This window comes from Coregonus clupeaformis, unplaced genomic scaffold (genome assembly GCF_020615455.1).
Source record: "Coregonus clupeaformis isolate EN_2021a unplaced genomic scaffold, ASM2061545v1 scaf0221, whole genome shotgun sequence".
NCBI lineage: Eukaryota > Metazoa > Chordata > Actinopteri > Salmoniformes > Salmonidae > Coregonus > Coregonus clupeaformis.
In genome coordinates, this window is record NW_025533676.1 from 400,302 (window position 1) to 426,006 (window position 25,705).

Genomic DNA, 25,705 nt, shown 5'->3' on the forward strand with positions numbered 1-25,705 from the left:
CTTGGGGTCATTGTCCATTTGGAAGACCCATTTGCGACCAAGCTTTAACTTCCTGACTGATGTCTTGAGATGTTGCTTCAAAATATCCACATAATTTTCCTTCCTCATGATGCCATCTTTTTTGTGAAGTGCACCAGTCCCTCCTGCAGCAAAGCACCCCCACAGCATGATGCTGCTATCCCCGTGCTTCACGGTTGGGATGGTGTTCTTCGGCTTGCAAGGCCCCCCTTTTTCCTCCAAACATAACGATGGTCATTATGGCCAAACAGTTCTATTTTTGTTTCAGCAGACCAGAGGACATTTCTCCAAAAAGTACGATCTTTGTCCCCATGTGCAGTTGCAAACCGTAGTCTGGCTTTTTTATGGCAGTTTTGGAGCAGTGGCTTCTTCCTCGCTGAGCAGCCTTTCAGGTTATGTCGATATAGGACTCGTTTACTGTGGATATAGATACTTTTGTACCTGTTTCCTCCAGCATCTTCTCAAGGTCCTTTGCTGTTGTTCTGTGATTGATTTGCACTTTTCGCACCAAGGTACGTTCATCTCAGAATGCGACAGAATGCGTTTGAAGGTAGGCCTAGAAATACATCCACAGGTACACCTCCAAATTTGTGGAGGTCTACAATTTTTTTCTGAGGTCTTGGCTGATTTCTTTGATTTTCCCATGATGTCAAGCAAAGAGGCACTGAGTTTGAAGGGTAGGCCTTGAAATACATCCACAGGTACACCTCCAATTGACTCAAATGATGTCAATTAGCCTATCAGAAGCTTCTAAAGCCATGAGATCATTTTCTGGAACTTTCCAAGCTGTTTAAAGGCACAGTCAACTTAGTGCATGTAAACTTCTGACCCACTGGAATTGTGATACAGTGAATTATAAGTGAAATAATCTGTTTGTAAACAATTGTTGGAAAAATTACTTGTGTCATGCACAAAGTAGATGTCCTAACCGACTTGCCAAAACTATAATTTGTTAACAAGAAATTTGTGGAGTGGTTGAAAAACAAGTTTTAATGACTCCAACCTAAGTGTATGTAAACTTCCGACTTCAACTGTATGTCTATCTATAATATTGGACAGTCATATCTGTTGTACACAATACATTTTTATCTGAACGTTCAGTAACGTTACTCCCACCTGAACGAGTCCCTGCTGCTGCACAGGTAGGATATCCGTTCCTGACAGTAATACCTTGTTTGAACATTTTCTGTGTCGTATTCACTGACATCAAACGGAAGAAAATGAACCGAAACAGGGAATGACTCCCTGAACTTACCCAATAAGAAACACTCATTTTCCTTTTCCATTGCATATCGTTTTGCTACAGTTTTACTAATGAATACGACCGTGGTCTTATGTGTGTGACGTTAGAGTAGCCTACTTGATGTATGCCCCTGCACCAGTGGAGGCTACTGAGGGGAGAACGGCTCATAATGGCTGAACGGCCGCGAATGGAATAACATCAAACACATGGAAACCATGTCTTTGATGTATTTGATAGCATTCCGCTCCAGCCATTACCATGAGCCCGTTCTCCCCAAGTAAGGTGCCACCAACCGCCTGTGCCCTGCACATTGAAATGGTGCACGGTTTGAAACCCTGTCCCCTAATGCGCCGTCTCTGGCCTGTCTGTGCAATACCAGATGAGCTAAATCATGTGGCACTGGAATGTAAATGTGATTTTGTGCTCATCTACTCAGATACAGATTAGGAATATGTCTGAGTGTGCTCAATATTTTTGGCTACCACTTATTTGGCCGGTTTCCCAGACACAGATTAAGCCTGGTCCTCGACTAAGAATGATGTTCAATGGATATTCTCCATTGACAGTACCAGTTGAGTCCAGGACTAGGCTTGATCGGTGTCCAGGAAACCAACCAAATATGAAACAATGTTCAAATCAATCAACGTGTATCTGTTGTCGTTCCAGGTTGTGATGTTTGTCATGTTAACTCCCTTTTATTTGTAAGCTATAAAAATAAATAAAGAGAGTCGCACACTCTATATATATAAACTCTCAGTAATTTCTTGGGTACACCAACATTTTGGCATCATTGTGCTTTCGTCGGGGTAATGTCATGAATGCTTGAACCAGGTTATGTAGACAAACAGTGCAATTAGTGTAACCAATGACAATAGTGAGGGGTGTGTCATAATTATTAGGTTGATTAGAATGAATTGAGTGAAACTTAAATATAGTGCATTCGGAAAGTATTCAGACCCCTTCCCTGTTACAGCCTTATTCTAAAATGTATTAAATATTTTTTTCCCTCATCAAGCAACACACAATACCCCATCATGACAAAACTAAAACAGGTTTTTATACATTTTTGCAAATTAATATAAAAAAATATATATATCTCCTTATTTACATAAGTATTCAAACCCTTTGCTATGAGACTCGAAATTGAGCTCAGGTGCATCTTGATTCCATTGATCATCCTTGAGCTGTTTCTACAACTGGATTGGATTCCACCTGTAGTAAATTCAATTGGACATGATTTGGAAAGGCACACATCTGTCTATATAAGGTCTCACAGTTGACAGTGGATGTTGGAGCAAAAACCAAACCATGAGGTCGAAGGAATTGTCCGTAGAGCTCCAAGACATGATTGTATCGAGTCAGATCTGGGGAAGGGTAGCAAAAAAATTCTGCAGCATTGAAGGTCCCCAAGAACACAGTGGCCTCCATCATTCTTAAATGGAAGAAGTTTGGAACCACCCAAGACTCTTCCTAGAGCTGGCAGCCCGGCCAAACTGAGCAATCGGGGGAGAAGGGCCTTGGTCAGGGAGGTGACCAAGAACCCAATGGTCACTGACAGAGCTCCAGAGTTCCTCTGTGGAGATGGGAGAACCTTCCAGAAGGACAACCATCTCTGCAGCACTCTACCAATCAGGCCTTTATGGTAGAGTGGCCAGACGGAAGCCACTCCTCAGTAAAAGGCACATGACAGCCTGCTTGGAGTTTGCCACAAGGCACCTAAAGGACTCTCAGACCATGAGAAACAAGATTCTCTGGTCTGATGAAACCAAGATTGAACTCTTTGGCCTGAATGCCAAGCGTCATGTCTGGAGGAAACCAGATACCATCCCTACGGTTGTGGCAGCATCATGCTGTGAGGATGTTTTTTCAGCGACAGGGACTGGGAGACTAGTCAGGATCGAGGAAGATGAACGGAAACAAAGTACAGAGAGATCCTTGATGAAAACCTGCTCCAAGCGCTCAGGACCTCAGACTGGGCGAAGGTTCACCTTCAAACAGGATAACAACCCTAAGCACACAACCAAGACAACGCAGGAGTGGCTCGGGACAAGTCCTTGAGTGGCCCAGCCAGAGCCGGACCGATCAAACCTAAAAATAGCTGTGCAGCGTGCTCCTCATCCAACCTGACAGAGCTTCAGAGGATCTGCAGAGAAGAATGGAGAAACACCCCAAATACAGGTGTGCCAAGCTTGTAGCGTCATACCCAAGAAGATTCGAGGCTGTATTACGCTGTCAAAGGTGCTTCAACAAAGTACTGAGTAAAGGGTCTGAATACTTATGTAAATTAGATATTTCCGTATTTCTAAAAACCTGTTTTTGCTTAATCATTATGGGGTAATGTGTGTAGATTGATAAGGAAAAAAAACAATTTAATCCATTTTAGAATGAGGCTGTAACGTAACAAAATGTGGAAAAGTCAAAGCGGTCTGAATACTTTCCGAATGCACTGTATATATTTAATTGTTTCCAATTTCATTTATTTTTAGTTACATGTAATCTTTTGGTTCAACCATAATGCATAATAAGCATCAACAGGCGGAACATATTGGGTGTACGCTGATTAGCTGTAGAAATAATACATTCATTTATAAGACAAAATGTATATAACAAATTATAATTCATAAGGGCCTGAGATCAAAGTCAATATTCAGACCACTAGGGGTCAATGTTTTTAGATGATATCCAGTAGGGCCCTCCCTCTGTAGTAGTAGGATCTCGATGTTTCCTCCTCTCCTTGGTAGAGGAACATGCTCAATGCCTGTGTATTTGATGGAAGAGATAGGATGGTTGGCTTCAACAAAGTGAGCTGCTACTGGATAGTCAGTGTTCTTACACCTGATTGAGCTGCGGTGTTCAGCTATGCGCTGTTTTACGTGTCTTTTTGTTTGTCCCTACGTAGGCTTTCTCACATGAACAGGTGAGATAGATTACTCCTTCATTTTTTCAGATGAAGCATAAGTTGGCTTTTTACAATGCTGTGGGCTCCATATAGCGCTGCATTGGCATGATTGGTTGACAGTAGGTGAGGGCCAGAGGTCCTGTATAAACACACATTCACTTCCTTGACAACTTCCTTCATAACAGGTCTTGTGCTGCTCCACTAAGAGCAAGATATATGAATGCCCTGACTTCTGCAGAGGCCGTATCATCGAAAATGCTGCACGGCCAATGCAGAAGTCGGATTGACCACACAGCGCCTTTAAGAGTTGAATACCCCTGCTCTTCAGGTTAAAAATATAGAACAAGATTTGGCCTAAAACACAACTCCCATGATTCTCTGAATGAAAAAAACGACTACAGGCTAAGGAAGTTAACACATGTTTAACAGAAACAAAACTTGATATGCACATGATAAACTCTATTTTAAGACCTTTTACTAGACACTACCTAAATAAATGCCCTATAGAAGTTACATTTATCCATTATTTGACCCGCGTTTAAAAGCTAAACAAACACGGTTGCGTATCATTTTGGGTCCACGTGGTTTGAGAGTTGATATGCTGCATTCAAGTGCTAGTTGGAACTAGGAAAATAGGAAATGTCCGACTTGTTACTGGTTGAACGCGGCACGTGTATAACTACAAGCAGAAGCAGGTCGGAAATTTACGAATTGCTAGTTTCGACTAGCACTTTAACGCTGAAATACTTCCTGTGCAAATAGGGCAGTCTCCCCGAGCTGTGGTCAAGGAAATTACATCTGGACGTGGGCTCTGTCATCAAAAATACTAACCAGGCACTGCAAAAGATACATGTGAGTTTGGCTTTAATAGACTTCAACTAAGTTGTTTTCATGAGAACTTCCATTGTTGCACGTGTGGTCACTGAGTCAGTTTTACCATCGTGATGCGATGCTAACTACAACTTGGAATCATGGGGAAGTTGGCTACCTAGGTAAAATACAAGAACACGGCTAATTTCGAAAGAGGATGATTTTTGTTACTATTTTTGCATCTGGCTGCTAATATATAGATACGTCAATGAACTTAATAATAATATGCCATTTAGCAGACGCTTTTATCCAAAGCGACTTACAGTCATGTGTGCATAAATTTTTACGTATCGGTGGTCCCGGGGATCGAACCCACTCTCTTGGCGTTACAAGCGCCATGCTCTACCAATTGAGCTACAGAGGACCACAATTTGTTAGCAAACGATGACAGTGAGTGTGGCTGAACTCAAAAGCTGTAACTAGTTGGCTACAGTTGTAGCTAGCTAACTATGTAGTTTAACTTTGCTTGTGGAGCCATTTCACCCACATTTGTTACATTGTAACCAGTGGGATCATTATTATTTTGTTGTCTTATCCAGAGCGACTTACACTTAGTGAGTGCATACATTTTTCATACTGCCATCACTGGTCAGCAAACTTAGTAACAAAATTGCTCGTTGCCACCCTGTGTTTTTAGGACTGATTGCATCAATTGTGCTGATAAAAAAGCGATTGCCTGCGGACATATTTGTACATTTGAGCAAATTATCTCTTCAAAAGTTCTGTCCTCTGTAAATTAATAGTCCCATTGCCTCGTGAGTCACATGAGTGAGTGATTCCAATCAAAGGGAACGAGTCGACTAATTGGAAACCACGCGCATCGTGCTACTCACATTATCTATTGCGTTGTATGGAAAATCACATTTGATAGTCTGCTGATGTAACCTAGATACGGTACATACTCCTCAGGAATTGTATCAGTAGGCTTATAGGGCATTCCAGGGGGGGTCATGGCTAGAAAGGATCCAGCTTTTGTCAAATTAACGTAAACATTTGTTTTTAACCAAATTATCCTGACCGGCTACGTTAATTATCCTAGCCTGCTGCTTAAGTTCTCCTAACCTGCCATGAAAAGTAAAATCTGATGTTAATTTGACAACTGATCCCTTCGAACCATGACCATCCAGGGGCGCATTCAACAGGATTGAACATTCAGATAGAAATAGGCAGTGGCGGCTCCTGAAAAAATTCTCAGGAGGGGCAATTTTTCTGATGATTTAGGTGACCTACACACATTTAAAAAAAGATATGTCCAGCAACAACATGAAGACAGGGGCAGCATATAAGTCAATACCAGAAGCATTTATTGACTGATCTCAAAAGTGTTGGCTTACCAGGGTTGGTGGAGCCCTCAGTTTCATCTTTGCCTCGCAGCTAACTCAAACACTCCGCAAAACTTCACACACTGGATTAGCCGGCTGAGGATGTGGCGGTTCTTGCTAATGTCGTAGTAAATATATTTGTTATAGTGAATATGGAATATGATATGTTGAGTAAAATGTTGTGCTAAGATCTATTTAGGTCAGGAGCTGGTTATAAGTTCTGTTCCTATCCAATAACAATGGACAAAAGGGTCCTATCTTGTCAGCCTTGTCAGCAGGTGGCCAAGGACAACACCCACGCCATAGGCCTCTCAGTTCTTCCAACTCACGAGTTCTTGCTCTGAGGACACACACACACACAAACACACACACACACACACACACACATCATCACTGTTAAACACACACACACACACACACATCATCACTGTTAAACACACACACACACACACACATCATCACTGTTAAACACACACACACACACACACACACACAAAAATCCCCTCTCTTAGGCTGAACATTTGAAGACAGAGAACCCGACTCAGAGCCAATGCAACAGTGACAGTAGCCTGCAGGGGACCTCGCCCAACTCATCAGGACCAATCAGAAGATCAGAACTACTAGATTGAACCTACCTTCATTTATTGCATAAAATGTCTGACACACAATGTTTGGGCTCTCTTCAGATAATAATAATAATAATAATAATAATAATAATAATAATATGCCATTTAGCAGACGCTTTTATCCAAAGCGACTTACAGTCATGCGTGCATACATTTTTTGTGTATGGGTGGTCCCGGGATCGAACCCACTACCTTGGCGTGTACAAGCACCATGCTCTACCAGCTGAGCTACAGAAAGTGGATACTCATGGATGCGCATTGCAATTGTAAAATGTCAACACAATTGGAGACACCACGTCATTTTTGGAGACATGTTATTGACAGTAAACTATTGTAGATGCGACTGCTAACTAACTAAAACATTTTAGCTGGCTAGCTAATCATCTTAGCTAAATGTGGGGCAAACAATTCAGTTATTTACCGTTAATTTGAGGGATTGGGGTGAAAGAAATCGAGTTACATGGTGATACTTCTACGATATACTGTATTGACAATATCGCAATATTTTAGCGCTAGTTGGCTGTACCTGCACCAAAACACCATTATTGTTCCTTCATAGCTTGTTCTCAATCTTTTCACATTGGGAGCCAATTTGTTTTCAGCACTTTTATTTCCATGACTGATCAAAACTCGATTCTCATGGCTTTCTGATCCCTCTGCAACAGACATATGGTGCGCAATAAAATCACAGTATCGAATCGCATACGTGATAGAATCATGAGACTCGCGAATGCTGATGCATATATCTTATCGTGAGGTTCCTGGCAATTCCCAGCCCAAGTTCATTTGCCACAACAAATCTCTTCGCTAGCAAACGCGATGTCTTCTCCAAAACGGCAATGTGTCTCCAGCAATGTTTACTTTTTTGACGTTCTATGGCATCTCCACTTTCCAAGCATATATGACCACATGTAATATTTTGGTAAGTGATGCAAATAGTGAACTATGTAGGGCCAGGATGTAAAATATATGTAGCTGCAGCAATTTCTCTTATCTGATATGGTAAGTAATGGGGGGCTTAATTTATAGCTCCCCAAGAGTTTGATGAACGGGTCCGTGAACGCGATTCCAGATATATTTACCTCTGAATAAACTGCCTTTATTACACCATATCCACATCCAGTAAACTTGTGATTATCAACACTAACCTCATCGTTGTGGCGTGGACAGCTAGCCTGTATCCTCGGTCATCCAGTTGAGTGAGTGGCAATGTCTTTTTTCGTTTCGTACCAATTTTTGGAAAATCCTCGGGTGTAGGACTTTCCGACTTTAGTAGAAACCTGTTGAATTATTAAATTTGGTCTGGGAGGTCCTAATTGTTTCGTTGCCAATTTATCTTCATTTGTTCGCCGACAAAAAGGAACTTCTTTCAAACAATCCACTCTTTTCTCAGTTACGTTCATGGTTACGTAACGTATGATGGCAGCGTAAGTGCAAGCCCACAGACACCCATTGAGATTGTATTGAAGGCTCTGAAATTTGAAAAAAATAGATTTTACATGGGAGTCTATGACAGAAGTTCTGGGCGATTTTCAATCTGACTGAAATCGCCCCAAAAGGGGGTGGAGCCATTTGAAGCACGACTTTAGCCTGATTCGACATTTAGTGGCAGTGTGGCACTGTGGCAGATCAGACGTATAGATTACAACACTGATAACTACTGTTGCCGTGATATAATTGATTAGAAAAAAAATCCCTTCCTTTTCCCGTTTGGCAGTGCGTCGCCCATATCGCCCTATTGAACAGGCCGTCCCTGGAAATAGGCGTAGAGTAGATCAAACATGCCTCTATACATTTACGTCATTTAGCAGACGCTCTTATCCAGAGCGACTTACAAATTGGATGTAGAATAAGAAATCACATAGGCTCTATTCATGGCATTTCTATCTGCAACGTTCGATAAAGTTTGGCAACTGGGTAAAATGGGAGATAGGACTGGTTTAAACTCTGACCCCTTGGTTTGTTTGTGTTGTGGGGAGTATTGATTGGGGCAAAGGCATACCCATCACTTCTTCAACCCAAATATAAGCCATCTACAACAGTGATAGCGAACTTTGATGCGGGTGGGGGCCACAAAAAATATGAACTCATAATCAGGGGCACAGTTGCTTGAGGGTCTGCATACCTACATCCCTCCTACCTACCCCCCCAGCCGTTAATTGGACCATGATAACAAGTTGAGATATGTTAGCGGCCAGCTAATTTAGCAATCCCTAATTGACTATCAGTGATTGATGTTAGAAGAAAAACTGCTGATCCATAACCAAATGTTGAAATTGCACCTTGTGTATTCTACTACTCTAACTCGCAACAGTAAGTTGAGACCCCGACATAGTTCCCAATTTTGGAAATTGATCCGAGGCCCTAGGGCTGCCCACTGCCCATCCCTTATGTACAACGTCTTTCTGAGGCAAATTAAACGCATACAGTATTCAAGGGGTTGTACAATTTTAGTCCCCCCAACCTATTTCTACTGTCATTAACACACTGCTACATCATGTGTCGCTTAAAATGTTTTTTACGCAAAGGAAGCATCGTCTTTAATGGGTCCCTACACAGAATGGGCTCTTGGACAATGACAACTAATTGGAGACAGTTTTTTATGGGTGGCAGTGTCCCTACCAATGTGACATATGAATAGGTGATTTAAGTGCTAGGCCCCAGCAAAGGTCACCAATCTTTCACAGCAGCCTGATGATGAGGCCTTGGGAAGGTCCTCATTTTCTGACTCCCTGCACCATAGGTCAATTTTCACATGCAATTAAATGGCTTCCTTTATGGATTATAAATTAAAGTAATTTGAGAAACTGTTTTATTTACTGTCGCGGTTAGTGCCCAGAGACTAACCTGGATTGAATTCAGAAGGGTGCAATGTTCTGAAGGTTGCAGATAGAAATGTATTTTATTGAGCTGACACGTTTCTTTTATTCTACATGACAGAGAAGTATTTCTGTTCTACAGAATATATTTATATCTGAAAGTTCCATGATGTTGTGTCTTACTGAGCACTACCCTGGTTCGGTGATTCGATCATTTGTGTATGTTGTGTGATTGCTTCTTCCTTCTACTTGTAATTCAGTTGCCATGGCAGAGCGGGTGCTGGTGATTGGCAGTGGTGGGCGGGAACACACCCTGGCGTGGAAGCTGGCACAGTCGCCACACATCCAGCAGGTCCTGGTGGCACGAAACGCTGGCACCACCAACTGTGGAAAGATCTCCAACTCTGGTGAGAAGTTGGAGATCGCATTTCATGATCATACAATTCCTGGTCATGTCAGGTGATAAAAAAAAAAAAAAAAACTCTTAGCCACTCCGTTGCATCTGAAATTTGTGTGCGTCTTTCTCCCCCCCCCCTCTGCACAGAGGTGTCTGTGAGTAACCACTCTATTCTGGCTCAGTTCTGTAAGGAGCATAGCGTGGGGCTGGTGGTGGTAGGGCCTGAGGTGCCTCTGGCAGCAGGTGAGTGGCACACATCCTTATCTTCCCCATTTCATATTCAGCCATCTGAAACAGTACAGGTACAATGGAAATGCCAAGTTGGCCAGGCCGTCATTGTAAATAAGAATTTGTTCTTAATTGACTCACCTGGATAAATAAAGGTGTAAAAAATATATATAATTATCACTGCACTGCAAATATAATGCTTTTCCTTTCCTCCCATTTTTCTCTGGTCCCTCCCTCCTCTTTCCCATCCCCATTCATCCGCTCGCTGTCTCCATCTCATCTGCCCCCTCTTAGGCATGGTAGATGACCTGCAAGCGGCGGGGGTCCCGTGTTTCGGCCCCTCAGCGAAGGCTGCCCAGCTGGAGGCCAGTAAGAGTTTCTCCAAGGCCTTTATGGACCGTCACGGCATCCCCACAGCCCGCTGGTGCTCCTTCACCGACCCCCAGGAGGCCTGCAGCTACATCCGCACGTCAGTACCGGGGTGGGGGTGTTGGAGAGATATGAGTTCATTAGGGCACACCATAGGAAAATGATTTGCAACGGAAAACAGTGTTCAGGTAGTCTGTCCCCAGTTTGAGTCTGCTCGCTGTGTGTCATCTCAACAATGTGTCATTTGTGAGATGAATTTCTACCCATCTCCTGAATTGAAATAGAATTGACCCTGCCTTTGCGGCTCTCTGACCTTTAACTACTGACCCCTGTGTTGACACCAGGGCCAGTTTTCCTGCTCTGGTGGTGAAGGCCAGTGGCCTGGCTGCAGGGAAGGGTGTCATTGTTGCCAAGGACCAGGAGGAGGCCTGCCAGGCTGTGCTGGACATAATGAAGGTATAGTTTCAAAGTGACCCAAAGTCAGTTTTGCATTTCCCACCCTAATAGTTCATGCTAGGATTCGGAGAGGGTATGCTGTATCTGTGGGCACTCACAGATAGTGGATCAGAAAGGGTTGCATTGGAATAAGCAATATGGCACATATCTATCTATAGTCTTTCAAAGGGTACCTAGGGCAGTGGTTCCAAACCTTTTTTAAATTTTGCTCTGCCGTGGTCATAATTTTTTTGTTGTTGATCCTATTGAACAATGAACAAGCTTTGTCTGTTTAAATTAATGGAGTGGCTGCAGTTACGGATTTTCTGAAACCCGACTTGCTGTTGCTAAAAATAGGGAGATTTCTGCACATGCGGGATCCACTAGCCTACCTCCTTTCATCTGCTGTTCAGTCACTCTGTGACTCCGCTGCCGCTTGTATGCAAAATAGTTTGAATAAACGTAGTTGTCTGTTGTGACAGTAGCCTAGGCTATTGCAAACATAAGCACGACACAAACGGGTTGTCTAGCTATTTCATGTTGTTTTTTCAGGAGGGGAGTTACATGCAGCTATTTAGGCAATCTATATGTAGCCTACACAGCATATCAAACAAGCAAGACACAGACAGGCATTCAATAGCAATTTAATGTTCTTTTTTTCATCATTGCAAACATTGGCTAAACAGGAGGCAGACTGCTGGCTATATGGCAGCATAACTATAAAGATTACATCACACAACAGTAATTGTTTTTGCTTAATGCAATGTGTGGACTGCATCTTGCTTGTGCTACGGCAATAGGCATTACAGACAGACAGAAGGTTGTATCCTTCATACATACAGAATTTTTGGAATGTTCTTTCAAATTGCAGCTGTTCAAAAATGAGGCAGAGAGAGTCTACATCATCAAATTGGTTGAGGGTTCAGAAGAGGGTGAGTAAAGAGCAAAATGTGAGTGTGTGTAAAATAACACATGGACAGAACATGATTCAGATCCTTAGATTTGAGAAAGACGTTTCCAGAGGGGCGGGGGTCAAAACTGTATTCGTAGCCCCGGCCTTAAATTATACTGAACAAAAATATAAACGCAACATGCAACAATTTCAAAGGTTTTACTGAGTTACAGTTCATATAAGGAAATCTGAAATTCATTAGGTCCTAATCTATAGATCACATGACTGGGCAGGGGTGCAGCCATGGGTGGGCCTTGGAGCCAGGCCCAGCCAATCAGAATGCTTTTCTTTTCCCCCACAAAAGGGCTTTATTACAGACAGAAATACTCCTCAGCACCCACCTCCCCTCAGACGATCCGCAGGTGAAGTAGCCGGATGTGGAGGTCCTGGGCTTGGCGTGGTTACAAGTGGTCTGCACTATTGAGGCCGGTTGGACGATACTGCTAAATTCTCTAAAACGACGTTGGAGGAAGTTTTATGGTAGAGAAATGAACATTCAATTCTCTGGCAACAGCTCTGGTGGACTTTCCTGCAGTCAGCATGCCAATTGCACGGTCCGTCAACTTGAGACGTTTGTGGCATTGTGTTGTGTGACAAAACGGCACATTTTAAAGTGGCCTTTTATTGTCCCCAGCACAAGGTGCATCTGTGTAATGATCATGCTGTTTTAATCAGCTTCTTGATATGCCACACCTGTCAGGTGGATGGATTATAGTGGCAAATGAGAAATGTTCACTAACAGTGATGTAAACAAATTTGTACAAAACATTTTAAAGAAATATGATTTTTGTGCGTCTGGAAAATGTCTCATCAAACATGGGACCAACACTTTACATGTTGCTTTTATATTTTTGCTCAGTGTAACATGGACATGTTACATTGTGCCACACAAGAATATAACATGACATTTGAAATGCTTAATTCTTGTAAAACAATTTTTTTTAGAATGTAGTGTTTATGTAGCTTACTGAGCTACGGCTGCTTCAGACGTCACGTGGCTTAGACTTTGTATTGTTTTCAGTTGCACACTGTAAATGTAGCTTACAGTTCTGAGGACGCACAAAGTTATTGCTTTATTTTCAAGCTATTTTTCTCCCTCGTGGGCTATGGGTTGTGCATTTAGCCCTCCAGTCAGCCCTGACAACGGTATGCTTTTCCCCCCAACTTCAAATAGTGATTAGGCTACAGGCGTGCACCTACGGAGGGTCCACAAGACCTGACACGTATCAATGCATCACCAGAAAACCTTTTTATTTTATTTTTACCAAATCAGTTCTATGATGGCAAACATCAGTCTTGGTTCACCGTTGCTGTTAGCCTACCTTTAGCCAAAAGCTACCCCCTGAAGGAAAAAAAACTGCACACTGTCTGCTATTGTGGCATTTTGCGTCATTATGATTGGTCAAAAGAGTAGAACATTTTTGAAATATATTTTTTGGGGACTATCCGGATATCCCCCCCCCCTCCCCCCCTCAAAAAAATCATGATATTAGAATAGTGAAATAATTTCAAATGCCAATCCCTAGCTACTACCAGTCTCTTTCCGCTTTCTGGTTGGCTTATTTCTCCTCCTCTCTGAGCTCCTGTACTGACAGAATACCACAGTCTATTCTTCTCTTTTGATTGTCACCAAAATGGTATCTGTGGGCTTGGCCTTGAATGTTGCTCTTTTGGGAGAGATGTATCACTTATGCACACTCGCTAGACTAAATACACTACCATTCAACATTTTGGGGGTCACTTGGAAATGTCCTTGTTTTTGAAAGAAAATCAATTTTTTTGTCCATTAAAATAACATCAAATTGATCAGAAATTCAGTGTAGACATTGTTAATGTTGTAAATGGCTATTGTAGCTGGAAACGGCTGATTTTTTATTGAATATCTACATAGGCGTACAGAGGCCCATTATCAGCAACCATCAGTCCTGTGTTCCAATGGGACATTGTGTTTGCTCATCCAAGAAAAAGCCATATCTCAGACTGCCCATCTTAATCTTTTATTTTATTGCCCAGTCTGAGATATGGCTTTTTCTTTGCAACTCTGCCTAGAAGGTCAGCATCCCAGAGTCACCTCTTCACTGTTGATGTTGAGACTGGTGTTTTGCGGGTACTATTTATTGAAGCTGCCAGTTGAGGACCTGTGAGGAGTCTGTTTCTCAGACTAGACACTAATGTATTTGTCCTCTTGCTCAGTTGTGCACCGGGGCCTCCCACTCCTCTTTCTAGTCTGGTTAGAGCCAGTTTGCGCTGTTCTGTGAAGGGAGTAGTACACAGCGTTGTACGAGATCTTCAGTTTCTTGGCAATTTCTCGCATGGAATAGCCTTCATTTCTCAGAACAAGAATAGATTGACGAGTTTCAGAAAGTTATTTGTTTCTGGCCATTTTGAGCCTTTAATCAAACCCACAATTGCTGATGCTCCAGATACTCAACTAGTCTCAAGAAGGCCAGTTTTATTGCTTCTTTAATCAGCACAACAGTTTTCAGCTGTGCTAGCAAGAAAGGGTTTTCTAATGATCAATTAGCCTTTTTAAAATGATAAACTTGGATTAGCAAACACTGTGCCATTGGAACACGGGACTGATGGTTGCTGATAATGGGCCCATGTAGATATTCCATAAAGAAATCTGCCGTTTCCAGCTACAATAGCCAATTACAACATTAACAATGTCTACACTGTATTTGTGATCAATTTGATGTTATTTTAATGGACCTTTTTTTTTTTTTTCCTTTCAAAAACAAGGTAATTTCTAAGTGACCCCAAACTTTTGAACTGTAGTGTAATATACAGACACACACACAGTTGAAGTCGGAAGTTTACATACACCATAGCCAAATACATTTAAACTCAGTTTTTCACAATTCCTGACATTTAATCCTAGTAAAATTCCCTGTCTTAGGTCAGTTAGGATCACCAGAGGTGGGACAAAGTCATTATGCAAGTCACAAGTAAGTCTCAAGTCTTTGCCCTCAGAGTCCCAAAGTCAAGTCGGAGTCAAAGATGAGGCAAGTCCCAAATCCCAGTCAAAATTGAAAGCCATCAAGTCTCAGAAGTCGAGTCCAAAGTCCTACATTTTAGTTTCGAGTCATTTCAAGTCCTCTTAGCAAGCCTTTGCAAGTCAGCTAAGTCCTCGTAGCAAGTCTTCTCGAGTCATAAAGACAAGTCCAAGTCAAGTCCACCCAGTCACATTGATGTGTTAAAGTCCAAGTCGGAGTTTTGCAAGTCTTTGTACATTTTGAGTACTTGAGTCTGAAGTCATCAAATTCATGACTCGAGTCTGACTCGAGTCCAAGTCACATGACTCGATCCACACCTCTGAGGATCACCACTTTATTTTAAGAATGTGAAATGTCAGAATAGTAGTAGAGAGATGATTTATTTCAGCTTTTATTTATTTTATCCAATTCCCAGTGGGTCAGAAGTTGACATACACTCAATTAGTATTTGGTAGCATTGCCTTTAAATTGTTTAACTTGGGTCAAACGTTTCGGGTAGCCTTCCACAAGCTTCCCACAATAAGTTGGATGAATTTTGGCCCATTCCTCCTGACAGAGCTGGTGTAACTGAGTCAGGTTTGTAGGCCTCCTTGCGCGCACATGCTTTTTCAGTTCTGCCCACAAAGTTTCTATAGGAGTGAGGTCAGGGCTTTGTGATTGCCACTCTGTCCTTAAGCCATTTTGCCACAACTTTAGAAGTATGCTTGGGGTCATTGTCCATTTGGAAGACCCATTTGCGACCAAGCTTTAACTTCCTGACTGATGTCTGGAGATGTTGCTTCAATATATCCACATAATTTTCCTTCCTCATGATGCCATCTATTTTGTGAAGTGCACCAGTCCCTCCTGCAGCAAAGCATCCCCACAGCATGATGCTGCCACCCCCGTGCTTCACGGTTGGGATGGTGTTCTTCGGCTTGCAAGCAACCCCCTTTTTCCTCCAAACATAATGATGGTCATTATGGCCAAAAAATTTAGTTTAATCAGACCAGACGACAATTCTCCAAAAAGTACGATATTTTTCCCCATGTGCAGTTGCAGACCCTAGTCTGGCTTTTTAATGGCGGTTTTGGAGCAGTGGCTTCTTCCTTGCTGAGCGGCCTTTCAGGTTATATCGATATAGGACTCATTTTACTGTGGATGTATATACTTTTGTTCCTGTTTCCTCCAGCATCTTCACAAGGTCCTTTGCTGTTGTTCTGGGATTGATTAGCACTTTTCGCACCAAAGTACGTTAATCTCAAGGAGACCAAACGCGTCTCCTTCCTGAGCAGTATGACGGCTGCGCGGTCCCATGGTGTTTATACTTGCGTACTATTGTTTGTACAGATGAATGTGGTACATTCAGGCGTTTGGAAATTGCTCCCAAGGATTAACCAGACTTTTGGAGGTCTACAATTATTTTACTTGGCTGATTTTATTTTGATTTTCCCATGATGTCAAGCAAAGAGGCACTGCATTTGAAGGTAGGCCTTGAAATACATCCACAGGTACACCTCCAATTGACTCAAATTATGTCAATTGGCCTATCAGAAGCTTTTAAAGCCATGACATCATTTTCTGGAATTTTCCAAGCTGTTTAAAGGCACAGTCAACTTAGTGTATGTAAACTTCTGACCCATTGGAATTGTGATACAGTGAAAAAATCTGTCTGTAAACAATTGTTGGAAAAATTACTTGTCATGCACAAAGTAGATGTCCTAACCGACTTGCCAAAACTATAGTTTGTTAACAAGAAATTTGTGGAGTGGTTGAAAAACGAGTTTTAATGACTCCAACCTAAGTGTATGTAAACTTCCGACTTCAACTGTATATACACTCAGCAAAAAAGTTGACGTCCTCTCACTGTCAACTGCGTTTATTTTCAGCAAACTTAACGTGTAAATATTTGTATGAACATAAGAATCAACAACTGAGACACAAACTGAACAAGTTCCACAGACGTGATTAACAGAAATTGAATAATGTGTCCCTGAACAAAGGGGGAGTCAGTATCTGTTGTGGCCACCAGCTGCATGAAGTACTGCAGTGCATAACCTCCTCATGGACTGCACCAGATTTGCCAGTTCTTGCTGTGAGATGTTACCCCACTCTTCCACCAAGGCACCTGCAAGTTCCCGGACATTTCTAGGGGGAATGGCCCTAGCCCTCACCCTCCGATCCAACAGGTCCCAGACGTGCTCAATGGGATTGAAATCCGGGCTCTTCGCTGGCCATGGCAGAACACTGACATTCACGCACAGAACGAGAAGTATGGCTGGTGGCATTGACATGCTGGAGGGTCATGTCATGATGAGCCTGCAGGAAGGGTACCACAAGAGGGAGGAGGATGTCTTCCCTGTAACGCACAGCGTTGAGATTGCCTGCAGTGACGACAAGCTCAGTCCGACGAAGCTGTGACACACCGCCCCAGACCATGACAGACCCTCCACCTCCAAATCGATCCCGCTCCAGAGTACAGGCCTCGGTGTAACGCTCATTCCTTCGACGATAAACGAAGGAACAACAGTTTTCACCCCTGGTGAGACAAAACCGCGACTCGTCAGTGAAGAGCACTTTTTGCCAGTCCTGTCTGGTCCAGCGACGGTGGGTTTGTGCCCATAGGCGACGTTGTTGCCGGTGATGTCTGGTGAGGACCTGCCTTAGAACAGGCCTACAAGCCCTCAGTCCAGCCTCTCTCAGCCTATTGCCGACAGTCTGAGCACTGATGGAGGGATTGTGCGTTCCTGGTGTAACTCGGGCAGTTGTTGTTGTTGCCATCCTGTACCTGTCCCGCATGTGTGATGTTCGGATGTACCGATCCTGTGCAGGTGTTGTTACACGTGGTCTGCCACTGCGAGGACAATCAGCTGCCCGTCCTGTCTCCCTGTGGCGCTGTCTTAGGCGTCTCACAGTACGGACATTGCAATTTATTGCCCTGGCCACATCTGCAGTCCTCATGCCTCCTTGCGCATGCCTAAGGCACGTTCACACAAATGAGCAGGGACCCTGGGCATCTTTCTTTTGGTGTTTTTCAGAGTCAGTAGAAAGGCTTCTTTAGTGTCCTAAGTTTTCATAACTGTGACCTTAATTGCCTACCATCTGTAAGCTGTTAGTATCTTAACGACCATTCCACAGGTGCATATTCATTAATTGTTTATGGTTCATTGAACAAGCATGTGTTTAAACCCTAAACAGTGTTTAAACCCTTTACAAGAAGATCTGTGAAGTTATTTTGATTTTTACGAATTATCTTTGAAAGACAGGGTCCTGAAAAAGGGACGTTTCCTTTTTAGCTGAGTTTATATACACACACTCAATCTCACACACACTACATTGACACTCCCACACAACCAACACATGTTGACACCGCGCACACTTTTACACTCATTTGTTGCTGCTACTCTGTTTTTTTATTTTACTCTTATTTCCTATCCAGATGCCTAGTCACTTTACCCTGACTTCATGTACATATCTACTTCAAATACCTCGTGCCTCTGCACATTTGATCTGATACTGGTTCTCCCGGATGTATATATATATATATATATACATGGGCGGCTTGTTCAATAGGGCGATATGGGCGACGCACTGCCAAACGGGAAAAGGAAGGGATTTTTTTTTCTAATCAATTATATCACGGCAACAGCAGTTATCAGTGTTCACGTCTGATCTGCCAGCCACTAAATGTCAAATCAGGCTAAAGTCGTGCTTCAAATGGCCCGCCCGTTTTTTTGGGCGATTTCAGTCAGGTTGAAAATCGCCCAGAAGTCTCTCATAGCCTGTCATGTAAAATCTATTTTTTCACATTTCAAAGCTTTCAATACATTCTCTATGGGTGTCTGTGGGCATGCACTCGCGCTCGTCATACGTGACGTAGCGTTGAACGTAACTAAGACAATGGCGGCTAGCAGCGTCTATGTTCGACCTGCAGTGTGGCGTTATTTTATGTTTTTAATTTGTAGACTTAGTTTACAAACATTCTGCAAACATTCTGCTTTGGACTGATCTTCGGTTTTGGACTGATCTTGTTGATCGTGTACATACCCGCTACGAACGGACTAAATAATGAAACGCTGCAGGCAGCTGTAATCCCAATACAGCTGGGAGACTTGGCTGGATGACAGAGTCCCGGACAGAGAAGTGGAGCCGGCCGGCTTCACCCTGGTCAGAGCGGACCGCGATCCTGGTAAGAGAGCGACTCTGTACCCCGACATTGAACTGCTTTCTGTGTCATTGAACCTTACTATTGTTGATAAAACAAGTTTACTGGAGAACCGGAGACCAAGTAGAGACTTTTGGACAAGGTGGATAATTGTATAATATAAGGCAGTTTATTCAGAGGTAAAGATATCTGGAATCGCGTGCACGGACCCGTTCGTCAAACTTCGTGGGAGTTTATCAGAAGAGCCCCTAAACATTGTGTGCTGACATTTTATACAATAAAATGAAGTAGGTTGAATCTAGTAGTTCTGATCTTCTGATTGGTCCTGATGAGTTGGGCGAGGTCACCTCCAGGCTAGTGTCACTGTTGCATTGGCTCTGAGTCGGGTTCTCTGTCTTCAGATGTTCAGCCTAAGAGAAGAGGATTTGTGTGTGTGTGTGTGTGTGTTTGTTATCAGTGTGTGTGTGTGTGTGTGTGTGTGTGTGTGTTTGTTATCAGTGATGAGTGTGTGTGTGTGTGTGTTAATCAGTGATGATTTGTGTGTGGGTGTGGGTGTGGGTGTGTGTGTGTGTGTCTCAGGGCAAGAACTCGTGAGTTGGAAGAACTGAGAGACCTATGGCGTGGGTGTTATCCTTAGCCACCTGCTGACAAGGCTGACAAGATAGGACTCTTGTTCATTGTATTGAATACAAAGGCCCAACACAAAATGGGTCATGCACAAGATTTTAGTCAGACCAAGCTATAACATTATATATTTACTACGACAGTACATTCAACCAAAAGCTAATATAACAAAGGCATCAGAGATTATTTATAATCTGTCACAGAAACTGGAATCCATCTCCCCAGATCAGTCAATAAATGCTTCTGGTATTGACTTATATGCTGCCCCTGTCTTCATGTTGTTGCTGGACATATCTTTTTTAAAATGTGTGTAGGTCACCTAAATCATCAGAAAAATTGCCCCTCCTGAGAATTTTTCAGAAGCCGCCACTATATGTGTATATATATATATATATATATATATATATATATATATATATATATATATATATATATATATATATTTGATTTCTCTTGTGTTACCATTTTAATTTTTTACTCTGCATAGTTGGGAAGGGCTCGTTGCAAGCATTTCTACACCAGTTGTATTCGGCGCGTGTGACAAATAACAGTTTGATTTGATCTCTCGTTTTGACTCTACAAATCCAGCTCCCATTTTAAAAGCGAAGGTGTGCGTGCCTGTGTTGTGTGTGTTGCAGGACAAGGCATTCGGCTCTGCCGGGAGACTGTGGTGGTGGAGGAACTTCTGGAGGGAGAGGAAGTGTCTGTGAGTGTCTGGTCCTCTTTCTTTTTCTTACATAGTGGGCAAAAAAATTTGTCACGCAAAATAGCACAGATCTGTGCAAAGAATACATTGGATAATGTGCTTTTCCTATTTACATTTACATTTAAGTCATTTAGCAGACGCTCTTATCCAGAGCGACTTAAAATGTTATGGTTATTTTGCTCACTACCTGACAATTCAATATGCGGTTCCATTATTGGCATTTACTAACTACTTGCTCTTTCTCTTCCTCTCTTCTCCCGTGTAGTGTCTGTGTTTCAGTGATGGCTGCACTGTGTCCCCCATGCCCCCGGCCCAGGACCACAAACGCCTGCAGGACGGGGACCTGGGCCCCAACACGGGCGGCATGGGGGCCTACTGCCCCACCCCGCAGGTACACACGCCCACACACACACTCTTGACAACCACCAACCGTTGTCTCACATTGCTCAGAATGTGTAGGACTTGTATGTAGTCTCTCTCTGTGCACAACCTGCTATTGCTTGTCCACCTGTTTGTCCTCACTGTCTGTGTCCAGGTGTCTCAGGAGCTGTTGCAGAAGATCAGAGAGACTGTCCTCCAGAAGACTGTGGATGGCATGAAGGAGGAGGGTGCCCCCTATGTGGGTAAGTAATGAACTGCATGCAGCACACTGGTTATTGTGTGGAGTGGAAATGAAAGGGGAGCAAATTGGGTCCCTCTTTCTGTCGTTTATTTGTGTCTGACTTGCTCGTTTACCTGTCGTCATCCTTTTTCAGGTGTGCTGTACGCTGGGCTGATGTTGACCAAGCAGGGGCCCAAGGTCCTGGAGTTCAACTGTCGCCGCGACCCAGAGTGTCAGGTTTGTCAACTGTGTGTGTGTGAGCATGTGTTATTGGTATGTCTCTGCTCTATTTTATCATCATAGAGCTTATAAGGCAAGTTTTGCAATTGCACTCCACTAATGGGTAAGGTTAAGATTAATGGAGGATGAACTGGTCCTGGATCTGTGCCTATTAGGACAATTCCGATCTTGCCTGAATCATGTTCAGTTGGGCAAACCTTACCAAAACATTTTGCAGTGTGAAAATGGACATTCCAGTATTATATCCCCACTGAATCAAAAGATTTTCTTCGCACTGAACGTGACCCTGTTCTAGGTGCTGATGCCCTTGCTGAAGAGTGACCTGTACGAGGTGCTCCAGAGCACCCTGCAGGGGAAGTTAGCATCCAGCACCACTGTGTGGCACCAGGACAGCTCTGCAGTCACTGTGGTCATGGCCAGCCCCGGCTACCCGGCTCCTATAAGAAAGGTGTTGCAATCACAGGTAGGTACGCTTCTGTTCACGCTCTACTTGCCTGGGGTGTATTCATTAGTCAAACACCGTAGCTAAATGTTTTGCAACTAAAATAAGTTTCCATTGGACAAATTCGGTAGGTCCCTCCACATTTCATTCCGTTTGCCTCAGTGTTCTTTCGTTTGATTCCTAGTGAATATTCCCATGTTTGGAACAGATCTGCTGTCAGTCGTAACCGACACTGAACAACCGATCTATCAACTAATTACATAACATTAACCAGGTCTCCATCCAACCTTTTTATGTGAGTAAAGTACATGTTGGATAAAAAATGTCATGAGAGGCCTGATGGAAACAACACATTTGTTGGTAAACTTTCCAAATGTGTAGCGTATTTTGTTTTGCCAACAAGGTGGGATATTTTTGTGTCGGTAAAATTAATTATACGAGAAATGGTGGTGGAAACGCTTTTATGCGCAAATATCGATATAATAACCATCATATCGAAGTAAACTTTGTGATATGGTGTGTGTGTGGTCATCCCACTACGACTCGGAAAGCATGCAGTTTTTGTTAGGCCAGTGGATCCCAAACTGGGGTGCGAGAACTCAGTCCGGCTTTAAACTTACTCTTGAAAGTTGTAATAGTAGAATGCACAAGGTGCAATTTGGAAATTGGGTAATGCATCATCAGTTCCTCTTGTCATGTTAGTCATTGTATACCTTAGAGCTATTTATAACTTGTAAGAAATGTACAGATCAACTAGCCCATGTCAGCTAATGTATTTTTATTATGTTTATTTAGCCCAGAGATCTTGTTGTAATGCTGGAAGGGGGGCCCAGTGAAAAAGTTTAGAAACCCCTGTAATGGCTACAGATGAAATAAGTTATGAACTTCACAGGGTGACATGATAATTGATGCTTGGCTGCTGTTTGGCCCAAAAAAAATTTGGGGTCCACAATAATCTCTTGTAGGTTATACTGTATCTGCGGGCCGTTCTATAAAGAGCGCACGTGCCAAGACCAGAGTGGGCACACTCGCGATATAACGCCATTTATTTTGTGACAAAACCATCAATAGAGTTGAAAATGCAATGGAAACCCATTAAACTTGTATGTTTTATTCAGTACATGGGAATATAACCGTATACGTTTTTTTAATGTGCAGTACATCACGCACAGGTCCTCTGTAGCTCAATTGGTAGAGCATGGCGGTTGTAACGCCAGGGTAGTGGGTTTGATCCCGGGTAAACCCATACGTAAAAATGTATGCACACATGACTGTAAGTCGCTTTGGATAAAAGCGTCTGCTAAATGGCTTATTATTATTACCTGCAACAAGTCAATTTGATGGAAATGCATCTCTGGTGGGAAAATGTGCGTTTTGTTTTTATGCAGATTTTAGAATATTCGCATGAAAATCTGCCGCTAATTGGTGGAAACTGATTAAAGTAGGGGGAGAGTAGGGACTCATTTTTATCTCCATCTCATACACTCCCTCCCTCCATCTCTCTCTATCACTCCCTCTAATACGCTCCCTATAATACTCACTCTCGACTCTGACTCTAACAGGTCTGTCTCAGGTGGAGGAGACAGGGGTGCAGGTGTTCCACGCCGGAACGGCGCTGAAGGAAGGGGGCGTGGTCTCCAGCGGGGGCCGTGTCCTCACTGTCACCGCTGTTAGGTCGTCCCTGGAGATGGCCCTGCACGCAGCCAATCGGGGCGTGGCCGCCGTAGGGTTCCCGGGAGCCGTGTACCGACGTGACATCGGCCACCGAGCCATCGCCCACCTCACCCAGCACAGGTGTGTGTGGACGCACTAAACACACACAAACTGAACACTCATTAACACTGAACACACATACACACAGATAAAGGACTTTCGGCATCCTAAACACTCCTCATTCATAATTTCACTGTAATAGTTTGACCATCGTCAGGTTAGAACCCTATATTTTGTTTATTAGAGTACATATTGACAGGAGGGGCTATTGGGTAACCCTAGACAAGGTCTACCTCGGTGTCTGTCGGTTGTTTACATGTAGATTTGGCCTAGAAACAGTGCATTTAGTATGAACCTACTATGAACGCTCAAATTCCAGTAGAGATTGTCTAGTGACATTTCATTCTGTATACTGCTACTGTGTAGAGTTCCAGTCTGACTTTTTGTTTTCATATTTGGAATTTTGTCCTAGTTATTTATGTTGGATTGGCGTAAGCATTGGCTGAAGGTAATCTGCATTAAATTGGAGGTTGGCCTAGCTAGCACGACTCATGATTTGTACCCCTGATAAGAATGGGTCAATGGACTTTGGACAGAGAAACATTTGTAGGTAGTCTACCCAAAGTCATTCTTATACATGACAGTATATATATATCTTTTTTTACATTAGTGTGATATAACTCAATCTGGTAATGGGAGGTAGAAGCTGGATTGAGGGACCACCTGATTTGACATAGACAGCCAATAGCCTGTTGAGTCACACTGACATTGGTAGAGGGCAAATAGCTGTAGCCTGATTGGTTGGTCGTCTCACCATAACCTCTGACCCTTGCTGTGTGTCCCTCCCCCAGCAGAGGCCTAACCTATAAGGACAGCGGAGTGGACATCGCTGCGGGCAACCGGCTGGTGGACATGATCAAGCCGTTGGCCAAGGCCACCTCTCGCTCAGGTAGTCACGTCAACCCCCTCTCATTGCCTTTAATCAGAACGGCTACAGCTGAGCTACTAGCTAGACAGCCTGGAGAGCTGCAGTGCTTTTCCCAAACTCATACCTATCTACTTGTAATGATCTGTGTAAGATTGGATATATGATTAGTTTCCCAAATCTCGCTGAGTACCCTGCCTGTTCGAATTCCACCTTTTGAACTATTCAGGTCAACTAATCATCAAGCCTCTGATTAGTTAAATCAGGTGTGCTGGAATTGAACAAATAAGTGGAATGGCTGGGAAACACTGGTATAAGCATTATGGCAAAAACCTCTACCTAGCCTATTTTTAGAGGGACAAGGTGCTAGGGGTCGGTTTGGGATTGGGCATTTCATTACATGCCCTGCACTAAAGCAGTCTCTCAGTCAACCTATCATGGTTTCACCTTATCCAACTAATTACGAAGGTCCAAGAAGGTAAATGATTTTCCTTCCCTTGTGAAATGAACCGGAGGAAAGAAATTAGGTTATTTGTCTTGTCTACTTTATCTGGGTGTTGGATAATTAAAGTAAGTGATGTATTGTAGTGCCCAGGGCTTTAACAAATACTGTACCTGTAGACACAGTTTTACTCAAATAGAATTTGGAACAGTTTCCTCGATTTTGATCTATAAACACATTGCTGTAGGAAGCATAAATTAGTTGTTTTCTACAATATACATATGGATGGGTGGGCGGATGGATGAATTGATTTAATTAATTATTTTGGTGTTTAAAAGACATACAGGTAGCTGCCAAAATAAAGGAAACACTTGTAAATGAGGGATACAAAGTATATTGAAAGCAGGTGCTTCCATACAGGTGTGGTTGCTGAGTTAATAAACAATCCATCATGCTTATAGTCATGTATAAAAAATGCCTGCTTGCCCATTAATTTGGCTACCATGGGATCTCATTGACTTTAATAGAGGGGTCTCAAAGGAGCATAGGTTGTTTAAAGTGTGTATGTGTCAGTCACCAGATCTCAACACTAATGGGAACACCATCAACAAAACACCAATGATGGAATTTCTTGTGGAAGAATGGTGTCGCATCCCTCCAATAGAGTTCCAGACACTTGTAGAATCTATGCCAA

The 25,705-nt window shown here is 42.9% G+C and overlaps 1 pseudogene; it reads left to right on the forward strand.

The window, feature by feature from the left end:
• Positions 1-4,913: 4,913 nt before the first annotated feature.
• The window catches only part of LOC123484190, a 31,325-nt pseudogene continuing 10,533 nt past the window's right edge, over positions 4,914-25,705 (forward strand).